We start from the raw sequence: 24,521 nt of genomic DNA on the forward strand, positions 1-24,521 counted from the left end.
CTGGAAGGACTGATGCTGAAGCTGAAACTCCAATACTTTGACCACCTGATGCGAAGAGCTGACTCCTTGGAAAAGACCCTGATTCTGGGAAAGATTGAAGGTGGGAGGAGAAGGGGATGACAGAGGATGAGATGGTTGCATGGCATCATCGACTCAATGGACATGAGTTTGAGTAAAGTCCAGGAATTGGTGATGGACAGGGAGGCCTGGTGTGCTGCAGTCCATGGGATCACAAAGAGTTGGACACAACTGAGCAAATGAGCTGAACTGAACTGAAATTTATCTTGACATTCAGGGATGTAGGTCTAATTTCAGAATAAACAACAACCCCTTCTCTTCTTTTTTTTATTCTCCCTAATATTTTTTAAGAGGAAGGGGAATTTGTTACAGGGTACTAGGGAGTTCATAGGCTTTCCAAGAGGGCCTAACTCTGAAGAGCAGTGTATCTTTTTCTCTGGGGAATGCAAAATCATGGGGAATATCAGGCACAAGTGGCATTCTGCTGGTTCAGCCAACTGGACCCTGGTTGTAATCTGGGAAATCCAGGAAAGACACAGAGTGACCCGGCCTTGAGGAGGTCACTCTAACCTGCAGATGAGTCAAGAACAGGCACCTGAACCAGTGAAACTTAACCTGCCCTTTGGCCCTCCAGTAAAACCAGGGGCCTCAGGGCAATCTGATTGCAGTCTCTCATCTAGGGCTTTCTGGTGTTACTAAAATGTCCCCGAGCTCTCCCAGCTGGTGAGCATCAGCAAAACCCAGCATTCCAGCCCAGGGTCTGTGCTCTGACGCCCAAAGTGTGGTTTGTGAATGAGCCGTATCTGCGTCCCCAGAGCTTGTTACTTCACCTTCTGGCCCACGTTTCATGACAGGTAAGAGGAGAGTAATACCTCCTTTGCCTGCTTTAGAGGCTGGTTGTGAAAGTCTTCGACAAATTTTTTTACTGCTCTGCAGAAGAGTGAGAATATTCAGGGTAGTATCATGAATCTGCTAAGAAGTCCATCTTAGGCTGCTTTAAGGACTCCTTATATGAATGACCTCCTTGCTCCTTTGCTGTGATCGGAGCTTCTTTCATGAGTGATGGTGATTGTAGAGAGTAACATTTTTTCTCTCTTTAATATTTTCTTTGACAAAATGCAAAGTTTGGAACTCTAATGATACTCTTCTTTTTTGTAATTTTAGTTAGTCTATGAAATAAAAGTCTGCAATCCACCATGTGAAAATGGTTGGAAAACTATAAAAAAAAAATGAGGTGTTAGTATTTTCTTAAGCAGAAAATACTTCCTGAGAAAACTCCTGTCTAAAGGGAAAAAGGTTATGCTTATTGGCCAGAAATGTAAATATCTCTATGGTCTCCTGTATTAATTGCAATTGTGGGGTTGTTGGGAAGGCAGAAGAGGATTCAAGGAGACCATTAGTTCCTCATGCCCCATGAGGTACTACCAGAAGTTGTGGGGCTCCTCTTCAGGTCCCCTTCCTCAGGCACTCCGAGCTTCCTGGTCATAAAGCAAATCCCGAAGGTGAAATTTTGGGCTTCTCTGGTGGCTCAGATGGTAAAGAATCTGCCTGCAATGTGGGAGACCTGGGTTCAATCCCTGGGTTGGGACGATCCCCGGGAGAAGAGAATGACTACCCATTCTGGTATTCTTGCCTAGAGAATTCCATGGACAGAGGAGCCTCGGAGGTGACAATCCATGAGTCACACAGAAGGTGAAATTTACCTTTTTGTCATTCTTTTCCTTTTCATTTCATTGGGCAAGTGCCTTATCCTACAAGGTGAAGAGGAAAGATTTTTTTTCCTCCATTGATTGCTTTTGGTAGGAGAATACCTGTTTTAAGTGAAAATAGATGTTACCATTTCTTATACAGACATTGAGAAAGAAGATAAAGTCTTTTAAGCATTGTTGATTTTTAAAGCATCTTTTTCCCTTTTTTTAAGCATCCTTTTAAAGTGACCATCTCAGTGCACAAACTTTTCTCCACTTAAAATTATCTATTTATCTTTCACTAAACAAAGGCCCCATTTGTAATCAGATCAGATCAGTCGCTCAGTCGTGTCTGACTCTTTGAGACCCCATGAATCACAGCACGCCAGGCCTCCCTGTCCATCACCAACTCCCGGAGTTCACTCAGACTCACGTCCATCGGTCAGTGATGCCATCCAGCCATCTCATCCTCTGTCGTCCCCTTCTCCTCTTGCCCCCAATCCCTCCCAGCATCAGAGTCTTTTCCAATGAGTCAACTCTTCTCATGAGGTGGCCAAAGTACTGGAATTTCAGCTTTAGCATCATTCCTTCCAAAGAAATCCCAGGGCTGATCTCCTTCAGAATGGACTGGTTGGATCTCCTTGCAGTCCAAGGGACTCTCAAGAGTCTTCTCCAACACCACAGTTCAAAAGCATCAATTCTTCAGTGCTCAGCCTTCTTCACAGTCCAACTCTCACATCCATACATGACCACAGGAAAAACCATAGCCTTGACTAGACGGACCTTTGTTGGCAAAGTAATGTCTCTGCTTTTGAATATGCTATTTAGGTTGGTCATGACTTTCCTTCTAAGAGGTAAGCGTCTTTTAATTTCATGGCTGCAGTCACCATCTGCAGTGATTTTGGAGCCCAAAAAATAAAGTCTGACACTGTTTCCACTGTTTCCCCATCTATTTCCCATGAAGTGATGGGACCGGATGCCATGATCTTGGTTTTCTGAATGTTGAGCTTTAAGCCAACCTTTTCACTCTCCACTTTCACCTTCATCAAGAGGCTTTTTAGTTCCTCTTCACTTTCTGCCATAAGGGTGTTGTCATCTGAGGTTATTGATATTTCTCCCAGCAATCTTGATTCCAGCTTGTGTTTCTTCCAGTCCAGCGTTTCTCATGCACTAAATAGTTCTGGAAACTTTGTTTACAATTGCTCTATAGAGAAGAAAGAAAAGAAAGTTCATTCAGAAACTCGCCCACAGCTATAATGTTTGAAAGGGTGTCATAATGTTATAAAGTTTGAAAGGGTGTCACTCAGTAACTTGCTGCTCAGAATTTGTTGTTGTTTTTAGTCACTAAGTCAAGTCCGACTCTTTTGGGGCCCCATGGACTGTAGCCCGCCAGGCTCCTCTGTCCATGGGATTTCCCAGGCAAGAATACTGGAGTGGGCTGCCATTTCCTTCTCCAGCGGGTCAACCCAGGGATCGAACCAGCATCTCCTGCTTGGCAGGTGGATTCTTCACCACTAAACCACAGAGGAAGCCCACTGCTGAGAAGAGATGCCCTCAACAATGGTGAGCATCAGCTTTAACCCTTTTATAAATCACAGAGCATAAAAACTGTGTTTATGGACTGAATGAGGTTTCTACTTCTCTGCGATAAGTGTGTCCTGACAACATATGGAACGCTAACAATGGAAGGAAATAACAGAGATCAGCCCGTCAGCCTCCTCATTTTAAGAATCTAAGAGACTGCCTGATGTAGTTGAAAGTATGTTGGTTTGAAGCCAAGCAGGCAGATCTGCCCAGGCTGGGCTCAGCCATTTGACAGCTGTGAGGCCTCAGGATGTCATTCGTCACTCACACCCCAGCTTTCTTATCTGTGAAGCGAGGATAATAATATCCTGAGATAATCCAAGTCCCAGAAAGCTGGGAAGTTAAGTGACTTTCACAATTAGTTTAACCTTCAGAGCCCAGATTAGAAAGCAAGAACGGGATGCTGTTTCCCTGCATGATGAGACCACGACCAGTTAACAAAGATCTTGTCGCTGAAGGAACAGGTCATGTGATCATACAACTGCTTGTTTTCTGCATTCTGGCCCTTCTTGGTTCGTAGTGAACTGGGAGTCTGCACCTCTCGTGCTGAAGTCCTTAGAAGAGTTTAGCATCTGTAACAAATGATCCCTTGACTTCACAGGCGTAAGAGGCAGGGAACACCTTGACTCCTCATATTCAGTGACCTATCTGTGAAAGAATTCCTTCTAATTAAATGATACCTAATATGGAAAGTTCGCCTCTGAGAGCCTAGCACTGGGACTTCAATGAACTTCATTTCCTCCCTGCCTTCCTTTTTTTTTCTCTCTCTCTCTTGAGGATGATAGCATGAAAGGCAGAATTAAAGAGCATCTACTCAAGCAGCTTGGGCTTGCCTACTTCCTGTCTTTCGATCCACTGCTCTGCTGCCTTAGAGAAAGGACCTCCCTACCCCTTTCTGCCCAACCCTGACTTTCCCAGGCTGGACTGCATGTCACAGCCCTTATTTGGTGTTGACTTTGGCAGAGGTGAACTTCTTTGCACTCAAGTGCTATAAATTTTGCAAACACAGTGTTAAGCGACAGCCATGCCCTAGACCAGCAAAGCCTCGGATGTTGTGGAGGAGGCTCGACAAGATCAGTCTCAGAAGAAGGCAGTGCCAGGCCACTGGGCACCTCAGCCTAGAGGAGCCTGGGTCTCCTGATCACAGCTCTCTGCCTTCGCAGTTAGGCATCCATTCAACTAATCTGTGTGGAGCCCGGCCCTGGGCACCTGGCATGTATCAATGACCCAAACAGTTATGTTCCCTGACTTCAGCGCTTTCTATCAGATTAGAAATTGGAGAAGGAAATGGCAACCCACTCCAGTGTTCTTGCCTGGAGAATCCCATGGACGGAGAAGCCTGGTGGGCTGCAGTCCATTGGGTCGCACAGAGTCAGACACGACTGAAGCAACTTGGCAGCAGCAGCAGCATCAGATTAGAAACAAGAACCCAATAAACTGCAGATCAACATAACTGCCTGTGCAGGATAAAGTTCAGTTCAGTTCAGTTCAGTCACTCAGTCACGTCCGACTCTTCGACCCCACGAATTACAGCACGCCAGGCCTCCCTGTCCATCACCAACTTGCAGAGTCTTCCCAAACTCATGTCCATCGAGTCAGTGATGTCATACAGCCATCTCATCCTCAGTCGTCCCCTTCTCCTCCTGCCCCCAATCCTTCCCAGTATTAGGGTCTTTTCAAATGAGTCAACTCTTTGTGTGAGATGGCCAAAGTATTGGAGTTTCAGCTTCAACATCAGTCCTTCAAATGAACACCCAGGACTAATCTCCTTTAGGATGGACTGGTTGGATCTCCTTGCAGTCCAAGGGACTCTCAAGAGTCTTCTCCAACACCACAGTTCAAAAGCATCAATTCTTCAGCACTCAGCTTTCTTTGTAGTCCAGTTCTCACATCCATGCATAACTACTGGAAAAACCATAGCCATGACGAGATGGACCTTTGCTGGCAAAGTAATGTCTCTGATTTTCAATATACTATCTAGGTTGGTCATAACTTTCCTTCCAAGGAGTAAGTGTCTTTTAATTTCATGGCTGCAATCACCATCTGCAGTGATTTTGGAGCCCCCCAAAATAGTCTGACACTATTTCCCATGAAGTGATGAGACCAGATGCCATGATCTTAGTTTTCTGAATGTTGAGCTTTAAGCCAACTTTTTCACTCTCCTCCTTCACTTTCATCAAGAGGCTTTTTAGTTCCTCTTCACTTTCTGCCATAAGGGTGGTATCCTCTGCATATCTGAGGTTATTGATATTTCTCCTGGTATTCTTGATTCCAGCTTGTGCTTCATCCAGCCCAGTGTTTCTCATGATGTATTCTGTATGTAAGTTAAATAAGCAGGGTGACAATATACAGCCTTGATGTACTCCTGTTCCTATTTGGAACCAGTCTGTTGTTCCATGTCCAGTTCTAACTGTTGCTTCCTGACCTGCATACAAATCTCTCAAGAGGCAGGTCAGGTGGTCTGGTATTCCCATCTCTTTCAGAATTTAACACAGTTTATTGTGATCCACACAGTCAAAGGCTTTGGCATAGTCAATAAAGCAGAAATAGATGTTTTTCTGGAACTCTCTTGCTTTTTCGATGATCCAGCGGATGTTGGCAATTTGATCTCTGGTTCCTCTGCCTTTTCTAAAACCAGCTTGAACATCTGGAAGTTCATGGTTCACGTACTGCTGAAGCCTGGCTTGGAGAATTTTGAGCATTACTTTACTAGCGTGTGAGATGAGTGCAATTGTGCGGTAGTTTGAGCATTCTTTGGCATTGCCTTTCTTTGGGATTAGAATGAAAACTGACCTTTTCCAGTCCTGTAGCCACTGCTGAGTTTTCCAGATTTGCTGGCATATTGAGTGCAGCACTTTCACAGCATCATCTTTCAGGATTTTAAATAGCTCAACTGGAATGCCATCACCTCCACTAGCTTTGTTCGTAGTGATGCTTTCTAAAGCCCACTTGACTTAACATTCCAGGATGTCTGGCTCTAGGTGAATGATCACACATTGTGATTATCTGGGTCGTGAAGATCTTTTTTGTACAGTTCTTCTGTGTATTCTTGCCACCTCTTCTTAATATCTTCTGCTTCTGTTAGGTCCATACCATTTCTGTTCTTTATCGAGCCCATCTTTGCATGAAATGTTCCCTTGGTATCTCTAATTTTCTTGAAGAGATCTCTAGTCTTTCCCATTCTGTTGTTTTCCTCTATTTCTTTGCATTGATCACTGAGGAAGGCTTTTTCATCTCTCCTTGCTATTCTTTGGAATTCTGCATTCAGATGGGAATATCTTTCCTTTTCTCCTTTGTTTTTCACTTCTCTTCTTTTCACAGCTATTTGTAAGTCCTCCCCAGACAGCCATTTTGCTTTTTTGCATTTCTTTTCCATGGGGATGGTCTTGATCCCTGTCTCCTGTACAATGTCATGAACCTCCATCCATAGTTCATCAGGCACTCTATCTATCAGATCTAGTCCCTTAAATCTATTTATCACTTCCACTGTATAATCATAAGGATAAAGTTAGCTTTCGTAAATAGTGTGAGGAAGGAACACGTGGTTCATTCTTTTACATTTGGTTATTCCATTGGAGAAGGGAATGGCAACCCACTCCAGTGTTCTTGCCTGGAGAATCCCCATGTACAGAGGACCCTGGTGGGCTACAGCGCATGGGGTCGCAAGGAGTCGGACACAACTGAGTGGCTAACACTACTACACTACATTATTCCATACCATTCGTAAAAACAGACTATCTTTCTCCCCCATTTAATGTTCTTGATACTCATAAAAATCAGTTCACCATAAATGTATACGTTTACTCCTGGATTTGCAGTTCTCTTCCATTGGTCTATATTACCATCTCTATGCCAGTATCACATTCTCTTGATCACTTAGACTTGTAGTTAGTTTTGAAATCAGGAAGGCCATGTCCTCCAACTCTGCTCTTCTTTGTCAAGATTGTTTTGGCTATTCTGCATCCCTTGCAGTTGAAAATTTAATAGGGATTGCATTTAATCTGTAGATTAATTTTCATAGTATTACCATACAAACAATAGTAAGTCTTAACAATTTATTTATTCAGATCCTCTTTAATTTCTTTAAACAATGTTTTGTAGTTTTTGGTATATATACAGTAGTTCATTTAAGTGGTTTTTTTTTCTTTTGATGCTATTGTAAATGGAATTTTTTCTTGGTTTTCAGATGAAGTGTCTTCTCTTATGTAAAACTTTCCCTGACCTTTACTCCCCAAAGTGAGAGCAAATAACTCTCCACTCCATACTCCCTGCCTACCCGCCATATACCCATAGTAACCCACTGTAATATACGAAATGGCCCACATCTGTGAAATGTCAATTTCCCTTACCTGTAGGGAAGAGACCATGTTCTATTCACCCTTTCTTGTTCTGAATACTTTCAGTTTAGTTCAGTTCAGTCTCTCAGTCGTGTCCAACTCTGTAACCCCATGGACCGCAGCACACCAGGCCTCCCTGTCTATCACCAACTCCCGGAGCTTGCTCAAACTCATGCCATCCAACCATCTCATCCTCTGTCATCCTCTTCTCCTCCCACCTTCAGTCTTTCACAGCATCAGGGTCTTTTCAAATGAGTCAGTTCTTCGCATCAGGTGGCCAAAGTATTGGGAGTTTCAGCTTCAGCATCAGTCCTTCCAATGAATATTCAGGACTGATTTCCTTTAGGATCTGGAGAAGGGAATGGCAAACCACTTCAGTTTTCTTGCCTTGAGAACCCCTGAATACTTACTTAGGGGCAATCATTCAATAGCAACCCAGTAAATGTTTATAGAAAATATAAGAGAGGAAATAATTTCCATCACTGAGGCTTTTAAATGAGACTGGGCAGATCAGTTAGGAGCACTGGGGAGAGGGAAGATTGGGGATTGAGTCTGGAGATGAAGGTGACAGAGGCTGGAGCTGGTCTCCCACTTTCCGCATCAAGGGAGCAGCAATGTGAGGATGATTCTGCCAGTGTTTGAAGATGATTGATAGGTTGTTTATATCAGAGGAATGTCAACCTGGAGAGTTCCTTCCAGGAACTTGCTTACACATGGTTATGAGAAGGTGAGTCTGATGTGTGTTAATATGTGTAGAAATAGGAAAGAATGTGAGAAGTGTTGGGAATTCATAATTTTTGAGATTTAGTAGCTGGTTAAATTTGAAGAGGAGGAAATCAATGGTTATAATGTTTTGATTATGAGAGGCCAAGAAAATGGACAGAAATCGCCAAGTTTTAGAATGAAGCTAGGGATGAAAGTTTGATGGTCTTGGCAATTTTAGCAAAAGGCTCCCCTTCACTCAGAAACACAGTCTCCACTGATCATTCTGGGAGACAGCATCTCAAGTCTTCACTTTCATAAACTCTGTTCCTCTCTGTTAAATCCCAGCTAGTGTATATCTTGTCTCTAATTTTCCAACCATTTAGAACAACTCATGACTCATCCTGATTCCTCCAGTCTGAAAATGGAGAGAAATTATTTCTTTATTCCCATAATGTGTTTCTGAGTTCAGGCTAGCCTGGTAGTATAAATTCCTTGAGCATGCCAAATATAAAATGGTGTATACAATGTTTGTGTTGTCTGACTACATAAAGAGCTTATCTTTTGTAAGGACACAAAGCAGTGTTTTGATATTGGAAGAATGCACTGATATTTTTTAGCAGAGTAGGCATGTTCCATTTAGCTCTTTATTGTACTTTTTAAATCAATGTAACCTTCACAGTAGAATCAGAATGAATAAAAGGGGTTCAAGTCTTGGTTCTTTTATTCATTGACCTATGCACATTATCTGAGTTTCATGAAAGTCAATTTTTACAGTGTAGGGTTGTTGTAAAGATTATGTGAAATTATGCATGAATATATCAAGTCCCTTACAGAGAGATGCTTACACACATATTTTCAAAATATGAAAATATTTTCACACATATTTTCACATATTTCACACATACACACATATGTGTGTATGCTTACACACATATTTTCAAAATATGAAAATATTTCTCCTTCTTTTTCCAAATATGGCATGCTTTCCACCCTTAAACTTCAGATAAACCAAGTCGAGTGGAATGGGCTTTTACCTTGAAATAGGGAACCAGAGAGCTGGGGTTGGAGAGGATAGAAGCAGTCTCATTTCCTGAACCTTAAGGGCCTTTCCATTCTGAATCCTACTAGTAAAAAAAATCAGTAGTGCTCCCTCTGAAATGAAATATATTGTACCCAACATAGTTTCCATTTTTGACCAATTTCTGGTATATTCTACCAGGACTATAATTTTTTAGTCTTTTTGAGCTTTTACATTCATTAAACCTCAAGGGTGAGACCTACAAAACTACGTGTGATTAAAAACAAACATTTGCATTCTGACTGTTCAGCAATTTAGAGGATTCAGAAGAGCACTGGGCAAGGTGTCTTTACTTAAAACACTCACTGTCTATTTAGAAGGATAAATATTGTGTAATGATAACGAATCACAGTAATTTGGCACTAAACGTTGTGATTCAGACTTTAGGTATCATAGAAATTCTGACAGGAGGATTATTTTCAGAGGCTTTATGGCTAGAGGGAGACCTTAAACTCTAAGTAGAATATGACACATTAGGTGGGTGGATTTCCTATGAGAAAGAGCGCCTGAAGCATGGACAAGCATGATAGCAGAGTCATTGTACCTGGTAGGAGATTTAAAATATCTTGACCAAAGGGAAGCTTTTTTGATGGGAGTTATGGGGAAATGATAGGAGCTAGAATCAATTCATGGAGAAGGAAATGGCAACCCACTCCAGTATTCTTGCCTGGAGAATCCCAGGGACGGGAGAGCCTGGTGGGCTGCTGTCTATGGGGTCGCACAGAGCCGGACACGACTGAAGCAACTTAGCAGCAGAATCAATTCATACAGACTTTGCTCTTTTCTTTGTTTCCAAATCTGAACTACCTGTTTGTTTTGAGGGGGAGAAATGAGAATGTCTAGAAGGAACAAATATTACCAGGCACCCAATGAAAGAAGACTTAGCTACAACCACTCTCTGAGTTGGTTGGGAACTAAGGACTATTTATAAGATCAAGAAGACTATAAAATCACGTTTGCTTCTGTCTTAGTGGGTATCAGGAAGAGATGCCTGCCTCCAATTCCACTAGCTACTCCAAGACTGGGCAGCTGCCATTCAAATGGCAATAGCCTCTTTGAAATAGTAAATGACTTTTATTTGTGCTTAGTGAAAAAATTGCTTCTGCTTCAGGTTGAAGATTCTTTGACTTGGCTTATGAGAGATAAACTTGAATAGCTTAATTTCTCCCTACTTTTTACATCAACTCATCCTTCCTACTGCTTCCTAAGACCCTGGTCAATAACTAATCCTGTCAATATTTAATCTTGGTGATGTCAAACTCTGCTTGGTACAGGTACACAACCACACGTCAGGAGCAGGATTTTGAAAGTCAAAAACACTTAAATGCCTGACTTGACCTCTCTGTGACTCAAGTTTCCTTATCTGCAAAAGGATTATAATAATAGTACTAACAATGTCTTTTCTTACCTAAAACCTTAAACTTGCAAGAAATTGAGATTTTTTTCTTTATTTCATCAAAGCCTATGTTAAAACTGCCACCAAAATTGGGAAAAGTAAGGATCATCTCTTGACCAGTGAGATATACTTTTGCTTCTCCTGCATTGGCAAGAGAATTCTTTACCACTCTGCCACCTGGGAACCCTCTTCCTGTTCCTCCTCTAATAGACAATTAATATGAGTGGCTTTCTTTGTGTCTTCCATAGATTTTGTCATGTCCGGTTCTTGGTAACCCCATGGAATGTAGGCCACCAAGATCCCCTGTCCATGGGATTTCCCAGGCAAGAATGCTGGAGTGGGTTGCCATTTCCTTCTCCAGGGGATCTTCCTGACCCAGAAATCGGACCCATGTCTCCTGCTAGGCAGGTGGATTCTTTCCCACTGAGCCACCTGGGAAGCCCATAGATATTAATACTTTTATATAGTACTAATACTTTTTCTTAGTATTAAGTATTAATACTAATATATAATAATAATACTTTTTCTTTTTTCTCCCCTTTTAGCCAAAGAACTGCCTCTTTTTTCATATTGCTCTGAACTTTGCATTTTATACTTTGGAGAACATTCCATAGGAGTATAAGAAGAACTTCCCCATTGTTTTTTATAGATGTTTGCTCCATAATTTATTTAATGAATGCCCTATTGATAGAAATTTAGGTTGCCTCCAAAATATTCTCATTAAATGCAATACTTCTATTAAAAACTCAGATATCATTTTGCATATGTGCAAATATGTCTACAATATATAATTCTAGAAGTTATGTGAGTCAAAAGTTCGATGCACTTGTAATTTTTATAGATATTGATAATTATTTGATACCCTGTTTCTCTGTGTTCTTCCCAATGCATCATTATTGAAATTTTCTACATTTGCCAGTTCTGAAAGGTAGAAAAAATGATACTGAGGTACAATTTTAATTTTCATTCGCTTATCATGAGTGAATATGAGCATCTTTTCGTATGTTAAGAGGTGCTCATAATGTTTTTAATAAAATTTCAATTAATGAGACTCAAGATAAAAATTATGTAAAAACAAGATAATAGCATAGTTTAATGATGTAAATAAATATCTTTTCTCTCTGAGCATCTTTCCTATTCAGATAACACAGTTTTGCAGGAGTGAACAAAGCATAATCTTTAAGAGAAGCTGAGTAGCTGGCCGACTATGTCTTGGGTCATCCCAACATCCGTTGTACTAATGCTAGTGTAATTTTACTACTGTGTTTACTACGTGCTGAGTGTGATCCTAAGCACTTTGCATTTCTTTTCTCAGTTAATTTCCGTAGCAACCATATTAGATAAGTTCCATTTCACAAATGAGAAAGGAAGGCCCCAGAGGCCAGGTAGCTTGCCCAAGTCTACTCAGCCAGGACATTCACACAGCTACTCAGAGAGGGGCTCACATAACCCCAAATTTCTGCAATGTGGATTTCCAGCCCTCCATTGTTCCATTTTAAATAATCCCAATCCAGGAGTAAATAAATTCAGCTTTTTAGGACACATCTTTCAAGCAACTTCTCCTGGTGAGCTGTTGTAGGAACAGTAACCAAAGGAATTTCAAGACCATAAAGTAACATTAATCATATAAAGACTGGCCCAGCTTTGTGAACCTTGAGGAGTTACGGTAACGATATCTCCCCAAAAGAATAACCCCAAAATATACACAATCAAAGAGCTTATTTTTCTCGTCTGAATATAAATTTTTATTTTTTATTAATAACTAGTTGATGTTATTTTTGATACAGCAATCTTACAAGATAAATAAGCTTTACTGTTTAAGCAAAATATGATATGGAGTATTATCCACATGAATAAATTTAAAAACTTAAAGGTTAAACTTATGTACAGGGTTCCTAGTGTGAAGAAATGTGTGAATGGGCCTTACATAAAGATGACCGGCCCTCTGGGTCACCACTGTGTTTTATAAAGCCTTGATGGAGACCTGAGACAGGCCTGGGTGGCCCGAATGGACCACCATCTTCCCTGATGGAAGTGTCGGGCAGAGCGCAGGGCTTGGCCGTGGAGAGTTCGGGCCCCTCATTGGTGTTTTACGAGATGCACAGCAGTAAGTAATGCCCTTACCTTACCAGGCCCTTCACCTCAATTGCTTCTCTTCCTTTGAAAAAAACAAAAACAAAACCCATTTGCATCCTTCAGAGGCTCCCTAAGACCGCCCCAAAGACCTTGGGTATTTTGTGCCAGACAGTGTCAGTTGGGAGGTACACACGGCAGCTCCTTTATTTTCGGATCAGTAGGCTCAAACCCTCTGTTTGGGTGTAGCCAGAAAGAACATTACAAACAGCCCAACTTGTCCGTCTCCCAGCAGTGAACACATTCATGGCCATTGTCAACACCAAGGCAACTTTCAACTTCCATGAGACTCATGGGTCTCAGTATTTTATATCTGCTCCATCTAGTTCCAAGAGTTTCTTCTGCACAAAGCGTACATTTGTTGCAGAGGAACCTCTCACCACCACGCATTTCTCTGTCCCTCTCAGTTTCCTCTCCTTCTCTGTCCTACAGCCCCCAGGGAGATTATGAGCAAACAGTCCCAGCCTGCCGCTGAGGACTTCTCCCCTTCTCTAGACACACTGGGCCTGGCATGTGACTCCTGTCTTCTTCTTGAGAACTTTTTTCTACCTTTCACTTTTCAGTCCACGTGTTGCCTCTTGGTCCTGCCCCTTTTCAGCATCAATAAGCATCCACCAACATTAGATAACTCTTACGTGTAGGCCTGTTCATCCTATGCATATGGGAAAGAGGAAATCACTTTAAGCCAATGAGAGGGTATGAAAGGAGAGAGAGTTCCTAGAAGCTCATACAGATTGAACTACAGGGACCCACACTTGTGATCAAGGTGGTTGAGCACTACAACCTGTGCCTAGAGTTATGAACACCACAGTGAGCTCTTTGCTCCATGGAATAGAAAAGTCAAGTCTCAGCCAAACACTCATTCATGCTTTTAAGGACATACGAAACTGTTTGAGAAACATGTAAGTTGGCTTTTCTTGGGGTTTCCTCTGTAGTCTGTTGCTTTGAGCTGGTGGATTGTCCTCAGTTGTGGGCAGGCATGTACATTAGGAGCCAAAATGTTTACAGAGGAATGCTGCACCTGCTGCCTGACGTTCGGGTATTTATAGCTAGGGATTTCTTTTTAACCAACAAAGCAGGATAGTTGCCCTTATAGCTTTCTCTACAGAGATCAGCCTTGATATAATGGCTATTCAGGTCCTATTAATAGAGATGAGGGCAGTTTCATATCTGGACAACTTAAAGAACGTAAGTTCTCCTTTACAGGAAGTTAGATCACCAGACAGAAATGGGTTAGAAGTATTTTTGTTGTTATTCAGTTGCTCAGTTGTGTCCAATTCTTTGCAACCCCATGGGCTGCAGCAGGCCAGGCTTCCCTGTCCTTCACCATCTCCCAGAGTTTGCTCAAACTCATGTCCATTGAGTTGCTGATGTCATCCAACCATCTCATCCTCTGTCGTCACCTTCTCTTGCCTTCAATCTTTCCCAGCATCAGGATCTTTTTCAGTGAGTCAGCTCTTCGTATCAGGTGGCCAAAGTATTGGAGATTCAGCATCAGTCCTTCCAATGAGTATTCAGGGTTGCTTTCCTTTAGGATTGACTGGTTTGATCTCCTTGCAGGCCAAGGGACTCTCAAGAGTCTTCTCCAACACCACAGTTCAAAAGCATCAAAGTATTTTAGATCCACTTAAATGTACTGGAATTATTTTCTATACCCTTGGCTTTTATTAAGGTTCAGTTTATGAACATGTTACAGCATCATTTCTAAATCTTCTGCAGGACCACTGTTGACTACATTGCACCTTTGATAAAGTACATGAACACAGAGATATATGTATATGGAGGGAGCTAATACAGAAAGATAAACATATAAAATAGAGATAGAGGAAGAAAGAAGGACAGCACCAAGATATTAACAGTGGTTAATATAAGATTATGGAATATCCTTTAAACTTTGCTCTACTTTTCAAACATTCAACAATAAAACTATATATGGTTTCATAATAAGAAAATAATTTTTAAAAATAACTAGGTGACTTTGGAAAGCCGTGTTTTAACTACCCATTAAGGGAATTTCATATTAATTATGTACTGTAGATAATAAAGCTCTTCTTTACAGGGGTAAAGATCAAGAATTCTGAAACTACTGTGCTTATAAGCTGGGATTGAACAAGTAAGTAAGTAGTGGCAGATGATGAAATCCAGTTCACTCAGTTTTGCAGTTGAAAGTTCCAGATAAGCCTTCTCTTTAGAAGGCTAGAATGGACCCTGTGGAATGCATCAGAGTTGGATATATCAGTATAAACTCATGTTAAGCTTAATATAGGTACAGTAATAATTATAGATGTGTGTATAAACATGGATTAGTATACATACGCATATTTCCTAGCTCTGTCCTGGAAGTTACGACACTTCAGTAGCAATGATCACAGCCAACTGCCAGATCTTGGTTTCTAATAAAATTTTTCCAATAAAAGGAATCAGGACTACTTGAAGAAATGGCTAATGCTTGTGCTGCAACAGGGAATGTAGAAGATGGGCCTGAAGCATCTTGTAGTGGCAGAAAGTAAGGGAGTGTTCACAAGTAAAACCATGGAGTATGTCAACGATAAACCTGAGCTGACCTGAAAGAGCCCTCAGTGGCAAAGCTGTGACAATTTGAGCAACTAAAGAAACACTGTAATATTAGATATAACCCAAAGTACAGAGTAAATATCTATGAGTCCACACTGATAAAAATAAATGGTTGAGTAAATAAGTAGGGGAGAAGAGACAAATATCCCATACAGGAGAACTTCAGCAACTTTATGTAGATACTCCATCCTCAAGGAGTTGGGACGTAACCCTCCAGCCCTTGAGTATGAGCTGTGTCTAGTGGCTTGCTTCCAAAGAGTGTAGAGAAGTGTACAAAAGTAACTTTCTGGTGGAGGAAGCTGATGGACACCATGACAGCTAAGTGATCGAGATTAACACATGGTTTAGTCGCTAAGTCATGCCCAATTCTTGCAACCTCAGGGACTGTAGCCCACCAGGCTCCTCTGTCCATGGGATTTCCCAACAAGAATACTGGAGTGGGTTGCCATTTCTTTCTCCAGGGGATCTTCCCGACCCTGGGATTGAATCCAGGTCTCCTGCATTGCAGGTGGATTCTTTATCTACTGAGCCACCAGGGAAAATAAGTCATGTTGATAGTGAGTATTTGTTATAAGAATGACCCTTCACTTCTATAGAACCTATTCTCCAAATTCATAATCCCAGACAAAAAAAAAAAAACATCATCAGACAAATCCAAAGTGAGGGACATTGTTTAAATACGTAAGCAGTATTCCTCTGAAGTGTCAAGTTCATCAGAACACAAGGGAAGTCTGAGAAACTTTTATAGTACAGGAGCCTAATGAGACGTTTTGACTAAATCTAATGTGATATCTTAGATGAGATTCTGGAGGAGAAAAAGAATGTCAGGGGAAAACGAAGGAAATTAGAATGACGTATGGAGTTTAGTTGATAGTATCGTGTTCGTTGGGTATGACAAGTATACCGTGTACCATGCAGTGCTGCTGCTGCTGCTGCTGCTAAGTCACTTCAGTCGTGGCTAACTCTGTGCAACCCCATAGATGGCAGCCCACCATGCTCCGCCATCCCTGGGATTCTCTAGGCAAGATCACTGGAGTGGGTTGCCATTTCCTTCTCCAATGCATGAAAGAAAGTGAAGTCGCTCAGTCATGTCCGACCCTCAGCGACCCCATGGACTACAGCCCACCAGGCTCCTCCGTCCATGGGGTTTTCCAGGCAAGAGTACTGGAGTGGGGTGCCATCGCCTTCTCCGCCATGCAGTGCTAACAACAGGGAAACTGGATGCTGGCTGTATTGCAGCCTTTCCATGCTTCTGAAATTATTTAATATAAAAATATTTTTTAAATAATTAGTAATAGATTTTCATACAAATATATATTTGAATCAGAATTCCCATAGAGACGTAAAGAGCAGAACAAAGCGAACACCAAAGTGAACATCAGTTCCGTTTGCCTAAGGCTGTCATAGTTTGGCAAGACAGCACAATGGATGAAAAGTAAGTGCTTTAGCTCCACACAGCTGTGTTCAAATCCCAGCTCTGCCGTTTACCAACTGTAGAACCTTGAGCAAGTTACATAATCACTCTGAACCTCAGTTTCCTTATCTGTTACCTCTGGAGAAGAAAACTGAATACCTGCTTCCTAGGATTATTCTGATAATTGAATGAGGTGGTGCATAAAAGCACTTAGCTTAGCGCCTTCTGTCTTATACTTGTGTAACAAATGCCAGTTGCAATTATTGCATTGTGTCTGTCATCATTATTAATTGAAAATTTTTAAACTATAGAGTACCCTCTTGACAGGGACAAACCAATTTTGTCTGGCTCCCAAGTCAGAAGCAACCTCTTTCCTAGCTGTTGAATGTTCTAGATCTGTCCCCATTCAGCCAGTGTTCCAGACGTTCCCTGGACCACAGAAGGATCCAGAGGCGAGCAATACTCTAGGAAAGTGCTCCTCCAGACCCACACATCTGACTGAGCTAGCAGGCAGAACTCACCCTGATGTGTTCATCCCTGATAATGGTACTTTTTTCCATTTCCTCAGGAAATATAAACTTGATGGAGATAACTTGTTTCATTTGTGTGTGTGCTAACAGAATGGCTGGTTATCTGAAATGACTCTAACATTTGCTAGGCAACCAGGAAACAAGTTTGGGCCGATGTATTCATGGTAATGAATACACCAAACACTAAGTCCTATAGTTCCCATCCTGGGGTAGGGACACATTGGTTATGATTCCTCAGGCCTGGAGGCAACACAGGAAACAGTCATGCAATTAACTATTCTGGCTGGGAAGTGGCTCTCTGGAAATTGAGTTCTAGTCTTGAAACCTGGCTCCTTCCCTGTAACTTCCATTCTTCTTCCACTCACAAACACCATTTTTTATTAAGTTAATTTTCTAGGTAGAAATTTTAGCCAGTCCAGTTCTCTCAACAGCCCATAACGGCTTGCTTCAGATTCTTAACAAATCAGGATTAATTCTTTAATGTGTTGTTTCTGTCTGGAATTTACCAAGGCAAAGTAGTTCATAGGAGTCAACTTTTATTTAAAAGAGTTATTATATTCTTGAGATATAGAAGTTTTCAAATGATTTTCTTATCCTTTCTATATGGCTTATTCTACCCCTCCCACTCCAAAAAATAGTCATCTAAATTTTCCTTAGGCCTGACCCTCATTTCCTCTCTCAGCGTGTCTTTCCCCCACTAAGCACTGTTTCTTGAAGCACGTCCAGAAGGTCTTTAGACTGGCTGATACACTGAGCAAACCATATTTCTTCACCACAGAGAAAAAGAAACCACAATTGGTCAACAGCGTGACTCACTCAGGCTTCCACCACCACACCCAAACCACACAACACTGCAGATTCTTTGGTTAGGTCTAGTCAAGAAATTAAAGCTGTCATGCAGGGCAAGCTTTTGTTTAGCCTTGTGTGCTTAATGTCACCTCTCTCTAGAGTTTATAATAGTCTTGTCCTTTCTTGTTGCAGATCACTTTATATAACATAATTAGTGAGGATTTTTATCACGCCCCCAGCCCCCCAACATTTCTGTTGTTTCAAGGACTGCAAGGAGACCCAACCTGTCCATCCTAAAGGAACTCAGTCCTGGATATTCATTGGAAGGACTGATGCTGAAGCTGAAACTCCAATACTTCAGCCACCTGATGTGAAGAGCTCATTTGAAAAGACCCTGATGCTGGGAAAGATTGAAGGCAGGAGGAGAAGGGGACAACAGAGGATGAGATGGTTGGATGGCATCACCGACTCAATGGACATGAGTTTGAGTAAACTCTGGGATTTGGTGATGGAGAGGGAGGCCTGGCGTGCTGCAGTCCATGGGGTCGCAAAGAGTTGGACACGACTGAGCAATTGAACTGAACCATTTGTCACATGTGGACAATGAGCTCATTCTAAGAGATTTTTCATTGGCTTGTAAGCTCATCATTGGTCCAGGCTTCCTTTTGCTGAGAGAATGTATATCTTTCGTTATAATACTCAAAAGTTATTTTGGGCATTCGCATAACCTTGATTTTTTTAACCCAATATATGAGAGATCCCCCACTTTCTGGAGTGGGGAGTTGACAACATGCCCCAGGAACCTTGTGTGGCATCCTTCAGCCCAATCCAGGTCCTCCTTCTCTGGGTGGAATCCCAGAGCCCATTAGGATTTCATTACTCTACCCCATTGCTTCCAACCCACAGTTGATGGGAGCAGAGGTTGACCTGATTACACTGACCTAAATGGGTTTGCTTCCCTCATTGGGAGGTAGGGACAGGATGAAGAAATGAAGGAGACAGAGAAAAACTAAGTAGCAAAAATTATGACATGAAGCACGTATACCTGAGGTTTACTGTGGGAACTGATAGTCCTTCAAGCCAGCCTGCAGTGAAAGGGCATGGCAGGTGTGCCAGGGGACCAGAGGGCAACATTGGCAACAGAGGAGGCGAGTGTCCTTGCAGCCTCCAAGCTATGAGCTCCAGTCCCAAAGGAGGCCTTGTTGCTTGAGTTCTGCGTGCGTGCTTAGTCGCTCAGTCGTGTCCGACTCTTTGCCTGACTGTCGCCTGCCAGGCTCCTCTATCCATGGGATTTTCAGGCAAGAATACTGGAGTGGGTTGCCATTTCCTCCTCCAGAGTCTTTAGTTCTGGAAGCCCTTAAGTCCTCAATTGATCCTGTGGACTGTAGCCCACAAGGCTCCTCTGTCCATGGGATTCTTCAGGCAAGAATGCTGGAGTGGGTTGTCATGCCCTTCTCCTCGGGATCTTCCTGAACCAGGGATTGAACCCAGGTCTCCTGCATCACAGGCAGATTCTTTACCACCTGATCCACCAGGGAAGTTCTCTTTAGTTCTGGGGGCCCTTAAATCCATGGAATGAAGCTGCCCTTCATTTTGTGGAGTAAAGTTGGCTTTTTTCTGTTACTTAACAACAAAGGTCTTAACAAATTCAGAGCATCACTTGAGAATTCCCTCCTCTCGCTCCTGCATATCCCATTCACAAATTTCTTTCTGGGCTGCCATTCAAACCTATTCCTAGAGACCTCCTAAGAAGAGTTGTTCCAAGCCCTCCCTGCACCTGGGTCCCTGCTTCTCCCAGCGGTCCTCACCCTTCTCTGCAGGAAGTCAGCTGTGTCCGTGCTAGGAGGTTTCCTCCCTGGACCAGGAGTCTTGCCCCTTTCCCCTTCCCTGCAGTTTTCCATGTTGTCGTTCTGCCTGGAAAGTCCCACCCCCTGATTGTCTAAATCCTGCATGTCCTTCAGGGCCCAGAATAAGCCCACTTGCCATGAGATCTGACCAGTCACTGCCCCACATTTTGTCCTTTTCCGACCTTGAAGATTCTGCCACATATTTATTGACACTGAAAAGCATTCAGAATCTTGTGTTAGATGAAGAATGCATTTCACCATGTAAATTATGGTGTTATAAAGAGAAATCTATGTGTCAGCAAATTAACTGTATGATGAGATTTGAGGGTAATTTTCATTTTGTTTTCCCAGTTTATGTTTTCTTAGTTATTTCTACATTAAACACCTAAGGTACAATAAAAATAATAAAATGAAAATTTTTTCTTTGAATTTTAAGGACTTCCATAATTCGTGTTGTCTCAAAATAGAGAACAAACCTACATAGTCTTGAATTGTTTTCCTTTCATTTATTCAGGATGGCTTTCACTTCCAAGTGCATTGTAGCATTCAGATCATACATCCTTGGTTTTTCTTAATCTTTCTGTTTTCTTAATCTTTCTGTTCTGCTCATTTTGATATGATCCATTGATCTTTCTGTTTTCTTAATTGATCTTTCTATTTTCTTAATCTTTCTGTTCTGCTCATTTTGACATGATCTACTGATTGATTAGCTTGTTCTTGATAATATCTGAGTGAAATCATGTAAAAGTTTATACTATGTATGAGTGTGTGTGCTCCCTCTGAAGGATGAGATAGTCAGGCTTTCATTGCTGCGATCCCTGTGACCATCATTTCTGTCACCAGTTTTTTTGGGGGGAAGACTTCAAGTAGCACTTCTTACATTTTGCATTGCATTGTTCTAATACAGACGAGATGATCACATATCCAAATATATATGTCAAGTGTGGATTTAAAAAAATAAACAAATGGTATACAAGTCATTCCTTGAGTGGGTTTGGCCAAATGCTCTATGTCAGGAGGCTCTATGACATAGGGCGTTTAAGTGGAGGTGTCACAGAGGAGTCACCTAAACATATGTCTTCCTCTCTGTGTGTGGCAATGAGCTGATTGTATCTGTAGCTAAATGTATAATTAAGTACTGTGGATTACTCAGTGGCCTTTTCTGCGTTTTTCCCCTTCCTTAGGGTTTTAATTGAGCACTATTTTGTGCTTCAGATAAAATGATATAAATCACTTGTCTTTCCTTAAAAAGATCCCTGTAACCCACTCGCTTTGATTATCAAAAAAGCAAAGGCAAATAATATGGCCAGAGTTGGAATAGACCCTAGGGTTGTCTAGACCTTGCATTACCTGAATGGTGTCATCTTAGGACCATCCCTAACCGTGGTCATCTGGTCTCTGCCCAGGTGACTGCTGCAGGTAGGATTCTGCACTGGTGTGGGCTTTGGACTCAGTTAAATATAGGTCTGAGTCACAACTCTGGTGCTTGGCTGTGAGCTCTTTGCAATTTGCTGAATCTCTCTGAGACTCAGTACCTTTATCTGTAAAACAAGCCTACTATTCCATACCTTACAGGGCTATTATTTTTTAAAACAGGTTACAGGGAACTTCTGACTGAATACACAGACTGAGCGTGTCTCTTGATTCCTTTTCTCCTCTGAAGCTCCACTAAAAGGAGAGTAAAGGAATTTAAAACAAATAGGAAAATTATAAGCTCACAAAGAGAGAATAGAACAGGAGACAGTTACAGACATGCCTGGAAAATGGGCAGTGAGAGTGGAATATGGAAACTGGCTTAGAGATTGGAGGAAGTGGCAGCCCAACCACCAGAAGCTACTGCCAGAAGTGAGCCAGGCTGAATGCCAGGGTGAAGTTTGGAATTTAGAGGTGGAGCATGGGCTGAATCCAGGGAAATGGCTGAGTATCTCCAGACTGAGGTTAGCCCCTCAGGCCCTTCCTTCCATCCCACACAGCAAGATAACTACCCCTTTCCAACCTCAGATAATATGAGAGACTCACCAAGAAAAGAACCAGAACAAGGAGAAGATAAGGAAATTAGAGGATCAAATCCAGACGTGCAATAGAGGGAAGGATATAATCAAACAGTGACATTAAAAAAATAAAAATAAAACAGAGGAACTGACCAACAGTCATTTACATACACACAAGAATCAGGTAGATGGGAAATAGGTAAACGAATAGGTACATGGAAAAAACATCTTAGGTTGATGGGTGGAGAAAGTAGAGGAGCAAACTTTACAGATAAATTAACTTTGCAAATGAAGCTTTTGAGGAGGAAGCCCATTGGAGGAGGATTGTCTGATTATTACCTTTGAATATCTTTCTACATGCCAAGGAGAATTACTAATACATTTGCTTCAGGAAGCAGCAGTTTACTAGGATAGGATAGACTGTAATGCAGTAACCAGCAAATTGGAAACTTCAATGGCTGGTCAAATAGAACATTTCTTTCTTATGCAAAGTTTACTGCAGGTCCATCGGCTCCCCAAGGCAGCGGACTTCCAAGTTATCCATGTTGTCTTTTACCTATAATGTCGTCATTTCACCTGAGACCTAGGCAGGGGAATGCAGAAGGTGTGGAATGTTCATAACCTCTCTCTTTTTTTTTTAAATACTGAAGGATAGTAGTTGATTTCCAGTGTTGTGTTGGTTTATGGTGTACAACGAAGTGATTCGATTAGTCATGTGTGTGTATGTACATGTATATTCTTTTTCATTATGGTTTGTTACAGGATGTTGAATATAATTCTGGCTGCTATATAGTAGGTCCTGGTGGCTTATCTGTTTTGCATATAGCAGTGTGTATATATTAATCCCCAACTCTTAATTTATTCTTCTCCCATCCCCTTGTCTCCTTTGGTAAACTTAGGCTTGTTTTTTAGGTCTGTGAGTCTTCTTTTGTTTCATAAATAAGTTCATTTCTGTCACATTTTAGATTCCACATGTAAGTAATATCATATGATATTTGTCTTTCTCTTTCTGACTTACTTCATTTGGTGTGATAACCTCTAGGCCCACCCATGTTGCTGCAAATGGCATTATTTCATTCTTTCTTTTTTGGAGGAGTAATAGTCCGTTGTGTATATGTACCACGTCTTCTTTATCCATCTTAGGTTGACGGATATTTAGGCAGCTTCCATGTCTTACCTATTGCCAATAGTGCTGCTATTTACATCAAGGTGTATGTATCTTTTCAACTTATAGTTTTCCCTGGATACACGCATGGGGGAGAATTGCTGGATCATGTGGCTGCTATTTACATCAAGGTGTATGTATCTTTTCAACTTATAGTTTTCCCTGGATACATGCATGGGGGAGAATTGCTGGATCATGTGGTAGATTTAGGGCTTCCCAGGTGGCACTGGTAGTAAAGAACCCACCTGCCAATTCAGGAGATGTAATAGACGTGGGTTTGTTCCCTGGTTTGGGAAAATCCCCTGGAGGAGGGCATGACAACCCACTCCAGTATTCTTGCCTGGAGGGTCCCATGGACAGAGGAGCCTGGCAGGCTATGGTGCACAGGGTCACAAAGAGTTGGGCACGGCTGAAATGCCTTAGCACGCACCTAGTAGATTTAATTTTAGTTTTTTAAGGAGCCTTCCTACTCTTCTCCATAGTGGCTGCACCAACTTACATTCCCACCAGCAGTGTGGGAGGTATAATCACTCTTTTATGTTCCAACCTGAAATAACCCACATCATCACTGCACTTCCAGTCAAGTAGCCAGATCTACCCACAAGGGCAGCATAATTACAAGGGAGTCTGGGAAATGAGGGGGTTCACATGGATATTTGGTGAGCATTAAATGTCTCTACCACAGGCTGAAAGTGTGGATAAGTGAGTGCCTGGCTCTACCAGGTATTGTGTGATTTACTTAACCTCTCTGTAGCTCAGTTTCTACAACTATAAGATGCAATGATGTCTAATTTATGGTATTGTTTGTTATAAGAATTATGTGGGAATATTCAAGTAAAGCATCTAGAGCAGTGTCTGTCACAAAGTTCTCAGTGATTATTGATAGCTATCATATTCTCATCAGTAGTAACTACCTTGCTATGTTCACCAGAGTTTGGCTAATCTTCATTGCCTCTAATAATTTGAAGTTTAGCCACAATGCTAAGGAAACACATTACACATGAATAGCATTTTATGGTTTAAATAGCCATAATAAATATGTAAAGCATGCATGATGAAGATAATTCCCATGTAATTAACTAAGAAAGATAAGAAACTGCTCAGGTGGGTCAAAGTCCCACTGCTAGCTCTGGGAGGAAGACTAGAATCCATTCCTCATAAGTGTTTGGTCCCAGACTGTCTTACCAAGGTAGAAACCAAGATGGCAAAGGTTGCTGTCTTATCAAGGTAGAAACCTAGATGGCAAAAGTTGCTGAATCTGAGCCACAGAGC

The sequence above is a fragment of the Bos taurus genome, chromosome 7 (genome assembly GCF_002263795.3).
Source record: "Bos taurus isolate L1 Dominette 01449 registration number 42190680 breed Hereford chromosome 7, ARS-UCD2.0, whole genome shotgun sequence".
In the NCBI taxonomy this organism is placed as follows: domain Eukaryota; kingdom Metazoa; phylum Chordata; class Mammalia; order Artiodactyla; family Bovidae; genus Bos; species Bos taurus.